Below are 13,462 nucleotides of genomic sequence, written 5' to 3'. Positions count from 1 at the left end.
TTTCAATCAACCCTGGGATTTTCTTGTATTCAAAAGTGAATAGTGTTATTGTTTTTTTGTGTTTTTTTTATTTGTATTATTCTTAGAGCTGATCCGTATCGTTCTTCACTAGTTCAGACTTCAAACCCAGACGATACTATGCAATCCATAGACAGTGTTGTGAGATACTGTATGTGATTAAAAACAGGGAGTATACCTGCCGCTGCTTATATAGGATCCCATTAGTTTGAAAGATCAAATATCTCACCAACTGACTGACATCCTTATCCATCTGAAGCTATATAATCCATCATTGGAGGTGCAGCAGTAGCCTGCAGGGAAATGGTTTCCCTGGTTCTTTTGAGGTAAATACCTTAATGACAGGCTGCCCGGTCGGTGGATGAGTACAGCATTTGAATCAGTGGACCCAGCGGAAACAATACCGTTTGCATTGGGGCAGAGAACCGATGTATTCCACATATTAGTTAACATTGGAAACTAAATGGCAGCAAGTCCACAGGTGGCACTACCTCACTTAACCGCTAGTCACTTAACCGTCATGTCATCAGTACGTGGCCATAAGGAGAGTGTTCTTTCCACCCCTTTTGATAAGCCTATTGTCTAAGTGCTCACCTCAAAGAAACGCACGCATGTTTCCTGCCGTCACACTTGACCAAGGTACTGGCGTCATGACTGGATTAATTGTAAACTTAAACTTAATTAATTAATAATTAATAAACAACTCACCAACTGCATGCAGTTGGGAATGTTTAATGTAGAATACGGTTTCTTCAGTTTTTCAGGAATTGATACAGTATGTAATTACAAAATGATGTACTAAAAGGGCTTAAATGACATTGGAAAATGCAGTACTATAAACAAAATAAAATGTTCAACCCAGCTAGTATTGGCAAGCATCTTTCATTTTCATCAATTTACATTAGCGATTCTACTCAGCAGAATATTATTTCCCTTGTTATAATTTACCATTCATGATTCATGATGTTTTGTCTGTTACCGTTACACGACCTTTGGCGTTGACCTGGCATCAATTCATATTCTGAAGTGATGTGTAAAACCTACAGGTAAACACTGCCAACCTTCCAGAGAGACAAACATAACAAAGGTCCAACAGAAGGAGTTTCATGATAACAGTATTTGGTTTGCAGGCAGAAAACATAATACGAAGCTCCAGTTCCTCTTCGCATGTTCTCCCCTCTTTCAAAAATGTAAAATCTTATTTTCCTCAAAATGCTTATGAAAAGAAAAAAAATCTAAAGGGATTTCAAGAGCAGAACTAATTTATCTCCGCCGCCACTTTGGAGTGGAATTCGCATTATAATTTTTTCTCTCTCTTGCTTATTAAATTAAGATTCACGTTTGCCATCAACGTAACAGCGCAGTGCTTTTTATCTGGGGGGCGACCCAAACAGATTTGGTGCTGTGTGTGATTTCAGGGATTTCAGGAATCCCATGAAGATCCGCATGAAGACAGCTTATCACTCCACAACAAAATGGGTAATTATTAAATGATCTTAGTCAAACTAAATGACTAAATGTAATACAATTGACATAGTATTCCCTTCCATTAGACTGTTGCAGTGTTTAGAAGAGGCTGCCTGCACATGACTTTAAAAGAACAACAGTTTAGTGACCACTATCACCTGTCTTTATTATCTCAGGCCCCCCAAGATAATCCATGTTGATACTTGATAATACTGTACCACCGGTGACTTTTAAAGGACCATACAGGTGTAGGTTGCTCCTACTAAAGGAGACTATCGCACGTTGAGGCAATAAATGTGTAAATATAGCTCTCGTGTCGGATAGTCCTTTAGGCGAAAGCGCACGTTTGAATTCACAAAGTGCTTGCCACAGTTTGCGTATCCAAAACATGAGAAGGTAGCACACTCCAGACGCCGATCTTCATCTTCTTCATCTTCGTCAGGGCAATGCCTTTTTGTGTTTGCATAGGCCCTTTTGGACCAAGACTATTTGCCATTTGGGAAAGAAGCAATTCATGTCAAGATACTATGCTCACAAAAGCAGGTTATCTTGAATATTCAAGGTAATCTTGGTTATCTGCTGTTTGAAATGCAGAGAATTTCAGAGAGCTTGCTGTCTTCGCTCACTGAGCCCGAACCTTTGCACAACGATTGTAGCAACTAACATGGATGAGCAGCCACAAGGTTTACCAGGAAGCCTCTTGAATATTCTCACATTCAGTGTTGGTGTCACTAATAGGAGATGTTACTAAAACTAGCATAAAAAGACCTTGAACCTGTAATAGCAACAGCGCTGTAACAAGTCTGTCATGTTCCCAGTCTCTCAAGTGTAGTGAATCATGGCACTTTTGCATATCACACTAGCTGATGTTATCTGACATTTTAAACCATTCTTTTTAGGACTTTATTCCGTCTGATATGGAAAGCTAAAATATTTAATTGAATATGTCACATGGGTATTCAGAGCGTGAAATGCCTCTAAGAGAGATTGGACCTTATGAAAGAAAGAGCCACAACTCTGCGTACCCTTCTCTCAGAACATTAGGAGCAAACATTTACACTGTGTGTGTGTGTGTGTGTGTGTGTGTGTGTGTGTGTGTGTGTGTGTGTGTGTGTGTGTGTGTGTGTGTGTGTGTGTGTGTGTGTGTGTGTGTGTGTGTGTGTGTGTGTGTGTGTGTGTGTGTGTGTGTGTGTGCGTGCGTGCGTGCGTGCGTGCGTGCGTGCGTGCGTGCGTGCGTGCGTGCGTGCGTGCGTGCGTGCGTGTGTGTGTGTGTTGGGGGGGTATAGAGAAAGAGGGAGATAGATGAGGGTCAGTGGTGGCCTTAGCTACTGTACGCCCCCGCTGGCATGCAAGAATTGAAGCAGCTTAAACAATCCCCCTTGCGCTTCATGCTCTTTCAGCACCGTGGACAGCTCATGTCAGGCCTGGAGAGCAAAAAGGGGGGGACAAGCAGCCGACTCCAGGCCTGACGTGAGCTGTCCGTGGTGCTGAAAGAGCAGAAGCTCTTCATTGTAAGATACTTTTCTTTTCCCAACCAAAATATGGCATTGCTTTTGTTAATTTAGTTTGAGGGTATTGTTTTTATGTCAGCTGATACATGACACATGGTGCTATTCACTGCAGACTAGTTGCAGAGAAGGGTGAAGCCTCTCCTCATTCCAAAGTCAAATGTCATTGTTTTAGTTTTTAAGGGAATTGTTTGGATTATTTCTATGTTGAGCTGTCCATGATGCTGAAAGTGCACACGATGCATTTAAATTGAAGTCAGAAAATATACCATTATTGATGCAAATCAACTTGAATCCTTTTTTTCGGTGGGGGTAGGACCCCACATTAGCTCTTGAAATGGGCCCCCAGATGCTTAAAGATCCATTACAATGATGTTTTAATTTAGTCATAAATTGCTTAAGTGGACTGGTAATGTCATAAGTATGGTCAGATGCATCATTTGATTTGTTATAGTGCACCCTCTCTGAGCACAGCCAACTCTCAGTAGGCTGAGGGGGCGTGGCCTTCTTTTCACTAGACACTATATACTGTATGCTTGATTGTTAAGCACCCATCTCAGTCCTCCTCTCAGTCCTCTCGCTCAGCTAGATATGACTGATGGACCAATCAAAGCAACTAGATCGTACTGATGGTCCAATCAAAGTAACCCGTGTATATTATGCAATATTTCAGAAGAAGCAGATTCGATATCTGAAATGGCTTGATTTAGTTGATATCCATGGGGGGATAGACATCAAAGGGCTTTAATCATAATTTTCACAACAACAACGGCTCTAACATTGTGGGTGATTTTATGTCAACATGCCTTCTGCTACTAAATGTGACGTGATTGAAAAATAAGATTTTCATTGTACTGAATCTTTAAGATGAGGGTAAGCAGAGATAGATATGGTGTTGAAATGGAGAGGGGGAGGGGATTGTACTCTCTGCTGTTGGTTCTCCGCAGGACAAATATTAATCAAGCGGTTAGCTATGCCCGCAAACTAAACATGATGATGGTAGAGAGGAATGGGGGGGGGTTGGAGGAGAGAGAGGGGGTTGGAGGAGAGAGAGAGAGAGAGAGAGAGAGAGAGAGAGAGAGAGAGAGAGAGAGAGAGAGAGAGAGACAGACAGACAGACAGACAGACAGACAGACAGACAGACAGACAGACAGACAGACAGACAGACAGACAGACAGACAGACAGACAGACAGACAGACAGACAGACAGACAGACAGACAGACAGACAGACAGACAGACAGACAGACAGACAGACAGACAGACAGACAGACAGACAGACAGACAGACAGACAGACAGACAGACAGACAGACAGACAGACAGACAGACAGACAGAGGGGGGAGTGGGTGGAGATCTGTCGCTGAGGAAGTCTTTCTCTGGACATTTGGAGGAAGCCCAGATAAACCGAACAGCCCTGGGCCTGATGGAGGAAAGAGAAAGAAAAAAAGCATTGCAATAGCAGAACATCGTCCTGTCCTCAAGTGCAGCTTACCATATTTGCATCTCAGTTGCATACGCTTTGAAGATTCAAGCGCCCCCCCCCCCCCCCCCCCCATGGACACTTAAAGGGGCACTTTACCAAAAGACAATGCTGATTATTTTGCACATCTCACACACATCCTAAACAGTTTTGCACACATTCATTTATTTTCACAGTTATTGAGACTAAATGAGTTTGAATATGGCCACCAGTGATGTCATCGGGACATTGAATCCTTGTGTTATGTTAATTACATCTCAATGAAATGATAAGGTAGCAGTCCCTATAGGACAAGATATTGCCATTTCTCATCTACATAATTTCATGGTGCTGTAATTAACACAACGCAAGGATCCAATGTCCCCGATACCATCACTGATATATTCAAACTAATTTAAACTAATGAATGTGTGCAAAACGGTTCATAATTCTTGGATATGTGTGAGATGCTAAATAAATCAGCATTATTTTTGGTGAAGTGCCCCTTTAATAAATGCTGTCTTCTCCTTCCCTGTAGCCTCACACAGACTGAGACAGCCCATAATGTGCTTTACACCTGGCCTTTAGTGCTTAGGTGCATGTACGCCTGCATTATGTGTGTTAGCATGTGACTGTGTGTGTTTTGTATCATTCCATTACGTGAATTAGTTTGGGCATTTTATCATATATACAATATAGGCTGCAGTGTAAACTGCAGGATAACAGGTTCTCCAGTCTATCTGTTTATTTGCCAGTATCTCCACAGAATACGATGACAGCACACATTCAGATTCAGCCCCTGGGGTGATTATAATGACATAAGTAGGAAACAACTCGTCTTGAGCTATTACAATGACACATCTGTCAAACTCTGTGGGGTGCGGTGGTGGCGAAGGACAAAGCTAAAATTTTAAAGTACCTATTTTTTCCCTTTTTTATAGGGGCACATTTTTTTTAAATCAAAGCAGTAAAATGAGGAATGTTACCACCATGCAGAAAATGTGCACATATTATGTGCACAAGTTAATTATGCCACTTCAGAGGAGCTTGTGAAAGGATAAGGGAAGCTGCATAAATTTAGCTGTAATCCAGGCAGGCAGAACTCATTTGCAGGGATGGTCTTATCTGGGCACTGCAGCTTTCTCACAAAATTAACCTTGGATATTTGGGCCCAATTCACAGAGCGTTTGATTCTCTCTCTCTCTCTCTCTCTCTCTCTCTCTCTCTCTCTCTCTCTCTCTCTCTCTCTCTCTCTCTCTCTCTCTCTCGTGCTCTCTCTCTCTCTCTCACACATACATCCTCTGCACATTACCCTTCCCCAACACTCGATCCCCCCTTCTCCTCTCTCTCTCTCTCTCTCTCTCTCTCTCTCTCTCTCTCTCTCTCTCTCTCTCTCTCTCTCTCTCTCTCTCTCTCTCTCTCTCTCTCTCTCTCTCTCTCTCTCTCTCTCTCTCTCTCTCTCTCTCTCTCTCTCTCTCTCTTTCTCTCTCTCTCTCTCTCTCTCTCTCACACATCTCTGACCCCCCAAACCCACCATCACTACCACCACCACCACCACCATCACCACTGCCCCCATCTTGCTCCAAAGCGCTGCATATTACAATGCGTGTTGAGTGTTTATCACTGCAATGTTTGACTCAATAAATAAAGGAGCAGAAAATCCCAGAGCACTTTTCCCGGGCATGTGATTGTGTTTTAAGAAGCCACACACATGTCCTTCAGGTTCCCAGGCTGGAGGGACCCTGCTAATTGTTAAGCAGCATTTTGGGCTTGCTAATCTTCCCTGTGTTTTGTTTTAAATGGGAATATATGTGATTTTGTTTGCAAACTACACTAATCCCAGGAATAACACCTGCTTTTATGAAACAGGAAGGCAAACATAATGGTTTAGTCTATTGACTGAAATCTTGTGAAAAATATGGTTTAGATTAGATTTGATTAGATTCAGATGTATTGTTATCATACAGCACAAGTACTGTACAATGAAATACTGTACTGTTTCAACTCTACCTGGCACTACCCAGAGTGCATGGTAACAGTAAAGTGCATAGCAATATACAGTGTAAGATTATATAGTGATTATTATATAACAAAGCTACTGAGTAAATATGTTAATCTAATGTATGTACAGTATTATTATGTAGTGATACAAAAACAAATACTAAATAAATAAATACACTGTTGTAGTAAGCCATACTAGCTAATAACTAATAATAAGAGTAGGTATGGGATATATATATATATATATATATATATATAAAGTAGATACAATATGTATAGTGTACAGAGTGGGTATTTATACAGGTATATATGCAGATATATTCATACAGATATAGATAAATGTATATGGTATGTATACAGTGTTATTGCACATAGCTATCATACAGTGTTATAAGGATTGGTTGAGGTAGGTATTTATTAGAACAACAGAGTTCAGAGTGCATAAATTACGGTATGGGAAACAGCCGAAACAGCCTAGAGTATAAGCAATTGACAGAGTTTATAGTTTTACAGTATGGAGAGTGTCTGAGAGAGAGAGAGAGAGAGGAGAGAGAGAATGAGAGGAAGAGAGAGAGAGGTTGAGACCAGGGGGTGGGCTGTCACCATGGTGCAGAGTGCAGAGAGATGACCGCTGAGGGGAAGAAGCTCTTCCTGAGCCTGCTTAACCTGGATTGGAGATTCTTATAGCGCCTCCCAGAGGGAAGGAGAGCAAACCGTCTGTGATTGGGTGAGAATTGTCCATGATAATACTGTGTGCCTTCCTCAGACAGTGTTTGTGTTGAACAGTCTCAATTGCAGGGACTGATGTACCGGTGATGCGTTGGGCAGTTTTCACCACCCTCTGCAGTGCTTTCCGGTCTGAGGCAGTGCAGTTGCCGACACAAGACTGATGCAGTTGGTGAGTATGCTTTCTATGGCGCACCGGTAGAAGAGAAGAGACGCAGTGAGCCTTTCTTGACCAGTGTCGAGGTATTGAGGGTCAATTTTTTTTCTTTTTTTATTATCTTTTTTCCCCCTCCTTTTTTCAGGTTTTTCTCCCATCCCACTGTTAGTCGTTATGCCAATTCCCAACCCCCTTCCTGGTTGTTGCGGACCCCCCCCTACTGTTGGTCCGGGAGGCCGGAGACTGTCACATGCTTTCCTCCGACGCATGTGCAGCCAGCCGGCAGCCAGCCTGGCAGCGCAGATTCTCACCGGGAGAGTGTAACGTGTGGAAGGTCGCGCTACCTCTCTTCAGATCCTACCCTCGCTGAGCAGGCGCCCCGACCGAACTCGCTGTCCACAACGCCCAGGACCCACCCACGGCTCCCCTCCCCCTAACTCAGCCAAACGAGTTAGTATAGCGATCAGCCTGAGCCAAGGCAATGCTGACTCTCCGGGAGTCGAGACCGCAGCCTTTTGCATTGGTGACGAGCACAATCTCCGCTACGCCACCTGACCGCCCTCGTACTATTGGTAATTTACTAAACTCTTAAAACAAAAGATTCAATACAGCATCAAAATGTGGTTCCCGGAGCATAATGAAAGGGGAGCCATGCACACACAGACCTTGCTCCTTCTGAGCGCCTAAACATGTGCGTACAAATGGAACCATGTTTAGGCGCTCGGAAGGAGCAAGGTTTGTGTGCATGACTGCATGTGTGCAGACAGTCGCTCGATCACTTCCTCAGCCACACAGTCGGCCAAGCTGCCACACCAGATTCCTCATCCTCACGCTCCACAACTACATGCCCTTTGGAGTACCAAGAAACCGTATTTAGTACTTTTGAATACACATATTTTTGCCTTTTTCAGAAAAGGTGTCATATGAAACCAAAAGGTGGCCCAAAAGGGTACCATATAACACCAAATCAGGTTCCCCTACAACTACTACCTCAGAAGGATCATATTTTTAGAGTGTATATTGTGTCTATTTCATACATGTCCTTTTTTTATCGCTGAGGGTGAATAAGGAGCAGTTGACCTTTGACGTATATCAGCCTTGATCTTTCAAGACTGTCTCTGATACTGTACCATGCAGTGTCAACTGTATTTAGTGCCAAGCGTGATATCAATCATAAAGCCGTAATAGGTCATGAATAACTCATAAGCTGACATCACGCAATAAATCTGCCCAGGGCGAGTCGGCACCTAGGCATGCACTCGCAGAACTTACACAATGTGCATACCTTTATTGCTGTAATCGACGAGAGAGAGAGAGAGAGAGAGAGAGAGAGAGAGAAGAGAGAGAGAGAGAGAGAGAGAGAGAGAGAGAGAGAGAGACATTTAGCGTGTTTCAGAATTATTGAATTGTCATTTCCTTTATTACCGTGCCAGGCTTCCTCTAATGCTGACAAGGTAATCTTACAAACGGGTGATCTGAGCGTGAGTGGAAGCGGCGTATACAGACGCCACCTTGTTTCCAGCCCTGACACTAGACATAATCCTCCCTTCCCCCCCCCCCCCCCCCCCCCCCCCCGCAACTTGCCTGACTGCCTGCCTGCCTCCCTCTCAAATCATTTGGAGATGTGTCACTTGGAGACTGATGGTCCTGACAACGTCACCTGTCGCCATCTGTAACACTAATGTCCCTGTCTGGTGACGCCAAACAGAGAACATAAATCAGCTTCCTCTTCTTCTTGCCGGGGCGGCGCGCTAATGGGACAACTTCTAATGTATGTATATCCCCCTCCTCTCGGATGCGCTCGGTACGGCTGGAAACTTATGCTAATCACGCCTCAGTGAGACACAAGTCTTCAAAGTCACCACCAGCACCAGAAAAAAAGAGAAACATATTTAAAATTTCCGTTTTCTTTTTTTGTGTGTGTTAGAGTCGTTAGAGTTGCTTGTGTGCTCAAAGCTATCTGTGAGGTTTTGTAGAGATCTTTGTGGAGAGGAGAGGGGAGGGGAGGACAGGGGAGGGTTGCAGCTTCTGCTCTCCTCAGTCAGGATATTAAGAGATAGATGTAGGCTACTCCATTTTGTCCTGTAGCCTATGAGATCAGCTGCTTTATCTGACAAACCTTTCAAGTTTTTTAGGCAGTTGCTATGATGACGCCTACAGTATGACAATGTTGATGGAAATGTTTCGCTCTTTAAAATAGAGGGGATTAGGCAGCAGACCTCTGCGTCTCTTTGTCAACCTTCGAGGATACCATATTCCACATGAAGCCATCTGCATGCCCTTTAGATATCATAGACAGATATCAAGAGCTACAGGCTCTTTCCCCCTCCAGCCAGGAACCTAATCTAGATTGTCTTGTTTTAACTAATTTTAGACCTATTTCTAAGCTACCATTTGTATCAAAAAAGAGTGTTTCCTCACAACAAATCTCTTTTATGAATAACAATACAATTTCGGAGGAATTCCAATCAGGTGTTTGTGCTCTACACAGAAACAGCTCTTGTCAAGGTCATAAATGATCTACTGCTCATTGCTGATTCGGTTGACTGTTGATTTTATTCCTCCTCGATCTGAGCTCTACTTTAGACATGGTTGATCATGCTATTTTAATTAACCATCTTGAGAAAGGGGTTCGCATCAGGGCCTCGGCTCTCGATTGGTTTCGCTCCTATCTCACTGATAGAAGTGTTTCTCCTTGTGTTCCTCTGGGGCTGATTTTGCGTCCCTTGTTTTCAATTTACATGCTTCCCTCGGGGGATATAATTCACAAACATGATGTCTAGTTCAAGTGCTATGTGGACAACACTCAGTTATATGTCCCACTTAAGCCTGGTGAGGCAGGTAAGGTGGTATGTCTTATCTCGCTGAGATTAACCTGCCACACTACAGAAGGTTAACACTACCACACTACAGAATGTTAACCCTTTCACTACCACACTACAGATGGTTACCCTTTGTCATGTGGCAGTGAAAGGGTTAACCTTCTGTATTGTCACAGTGAAAGGGTTAACCATTTGGTAGTGTGGTAGTGAAAGGGTTAAGCCTGGTGAGGCAGGTAAAGTGGTATGTCTTATCTCGCTGAGATTAAATGCTGGATGTCTCAGAACTTCCTCCAGTCTAATGAAGCAGAATTCAAGATTCTTCTATTTGGCCCCAAATGCTGCGCTATCAGCTCCCTGCAGTCTAATCTTGGTAGCCTGTCCTCTAATGTTAAATTTGCTACCTGTAATCTGGGGGTGATTCTTTTTACCCTAATCTCTCTTTTGATGGCCAAGTAACTAGAGTTGTACAATATTGTTTTCTCCAGCTGAGGAACATCGCTATTAGGTCCTTATATCTGTTACAGACCTTCAATGCTTTTATTTCTTCACATAGGGGGGGCGTTACATTTAATTTTTTACATAGGCCATACAAATTATATACATAATATAGATATAGATAATACAGTTATCTATATAAAACTCACGGCACATCTCATATAATGCAACATGAAGTAATTTTCTGTTTAGTTTGTTTGTTTTTTCTCTTGTGGGATTTGCCCTCAAGCACTTACAAAGAGATGCAATTTGTATATCCCCCACAGGCTTTGTTTTACTACAGATACTTAATATAATGCAATGGTTTGCTGCTCCTTTTTCCATCTTGTAGCACGACCAAATGAAGGACAGCATGCCGATCTTGCAAGACAGTAAAGTAATACTGAGTACAATATGTAACAATAAAGGTCTGCATAATGTATAAAGCATTTGATCCAAATATAAATATTTAGATTCATTAACTCATCTTAAAAGCACAGTAGGCTAAGTAGATCAAAGTGTGCCATATATGTACTGTAGTAGGGGTTTTGAGGAATTTATATTTCTTGCTAGACCGCGCTCCTCACACAGCTCGCAATGGTTTCTTGGAGAAAGGAGGCACTACTTGGGGTGTAAAGCTACACGTATCCGTACCGAACCGTTTCAATGTGTACGGTACCGTACCGAACGGCTGTGTACCGAACGAATACAGCGGTATGTTAACCACTAACGATCTACTTTTTCTCCCCATTTTTCTATTTTTTCTCCCGTCCCAATTTCGCATTGTCCAATTCTACCCTCCCCTGTCTCAAACGTTGTTAGGCCATGCCTCCCACTGGTCGGCTGCAATGTGGACGAAGCCTTGCATCACGTGTCCCCTCCGGTACTCGAGGAGGCAGCCGTCGCATCTTTTTCACCTGCACAGCGCGATCTCTCAGCGGCAAGGGTCTGCGTGGGAGGGACACGCCGCCCTTGGCGCTTCCTGATTCTACTGCGCAGGCGCACCAACCGACCTGTAGGAGTCACTGTCCACAACGTCCGATCCCCACCCACCAGCTTCCCACCCCCTAATACTGCCAATTGTATTAGTATGAACGACCAGCCAAGCTGGTAGCAACGGCGAGAGCTGGGCTCGAACCCAGCATCTCCTGCGTTGGTGGCGAGCGCCTTGCCCACTGCGCCACCTAGCCGCGCCTTTCTTTCACAATCTAATATAATTATTATTATTATTTCTTTTTTACAAGTCGATTATTAATTTCAATATAGAATATTAGTTACTGCACACATCACCCCTGAGTGGAACATGGAAAGCTAAACTTTCCCCCACTGTACCGAAAACCCGTACTGAACCTTGACTTCAAAACCGAGGTACGTACCGTACCGTGGTTTTTGTGTACCGTTACACCCCTGGCAAGCAGGTGTACTGTAGGCTGCTGACGATTTTGAGACATCCATTTATTTAATTAAATGCATTAAATTGTGTTTGGACTGCGTGACCATTCTGATCGGGAGTGGATCGGGTGTGGAGACCGGTGGTATTGCTGCTTGCACCGTTCTCAAGAACCGTTCAGATGGTATGCAATGGACAGCCACGCACTATGGCGCCGCCAACGGGGCCAAAACGGGCCAAAATGGGTCCTCAGCAATACACCCACCGAGCGGGAAGTTGGTCAGATGAACGGTTCTTGAGAAAAGCGAAGGACAGACAGACAAACAGCCGCACGTGTGCACATACAGAGATTCCTTCCTTTATAGTTAGATTCTCTTACAATGTTTTTTTGTGTGTGTTGTGTTGTGTTGTGTTTGTAACCCTGTTTTGAAAAGTGCTATACAAATTACGTTTATTATTATTAAATTGTCAGACTTTGCCTTTATGCTAAAGGCCAATGAGAAAAGGGACATTATTATTTTTAAGTGACTCAACTGATGCAAATGTAGATTATTAATTGGTCTCCCACAAAGCTGCTCCTTTGAGTGCTTTGATATTTAGATTCTGACCCCCCCCCCCCATATCTACTGTGCATTCAACCAAATGGCCCAGTTTTGATTATGTTAAAACTACTTACTGTACTTAATGCAGCTCGGACCCGCATGGCCCCCTCGCTCCAGCCTGCACCTCATTTATTCACAAGCCACTTATTAGCCACTAAATGAGCTGAAGTCCATTCCTGGGAAGAGGAGGTCTGCACGGCTCTCCGAGTGCATTAGACTTGACGGGGTCTCCCAGAGCGGCGTTCACGCTTCCAGAGTACAGTGGTGTATGGAAGATCGCCTTGAACATTACGTTTCATATTTGAGACAGACGCGAGAAGCACCTTCATGGAGTGTGACTCCATGACCAAAAAAAAAAGAGGAGAAAACCATTGTCTACACATTAAGGTTATTTTCCACAGAGGTGCAGTAGGTGCATAGTAATGCCAGCGCGCAGAAGGCAGTTTCCTCTGTATTCCTTTTTCCTCTTCCTCTAATTGGACTGAAATTAAGTGGAAGGAATTGCGAGACAATTAACTGCACTTTTTAATTTATATTTTTTTTTATCAGGGGCGCACAGTCTGAAGGAGGTTCAGAGGCTGGTGCCGGTGATGCTGCCAGGCACAATCTGTCCCTCTCCCTTTTTCCCCGCTACGAGCCATTGTTTATCTCATTTTTCAATTAACCTCCACAATTTAACTCCCTTCATATAAAGCCTGGGTACATGTTTGCTCCAAAGAACAAATAAAATGGTCTCTCTCTCTCTCTCTCTCTCTCTCTCTCTCTCTCTCTCTCTCTCTCTCTCTCTCATCTCTCTCTCTCTCTCTCTCTCTCTCTCTCTCTCTCTCTCTCTCTCTCT

The sequence above is a fragment of the Notolepis coatsorum genome (assembly GCF_963971535.1).
Source record: "Notolepis coatsorum genome assembly, chromosome: 4".
Lineage (NCBI taxonomy): Eukaryota > Metazoa > Chordata > Actinopteri > Aulopiformes > Paralepididae > Notolepis > Notolepis coatsorum.
The sequence above is the reverse complement of the archived record's forward strand: the minus strand, read 5'-3'. Positions refer to the sequence as shown.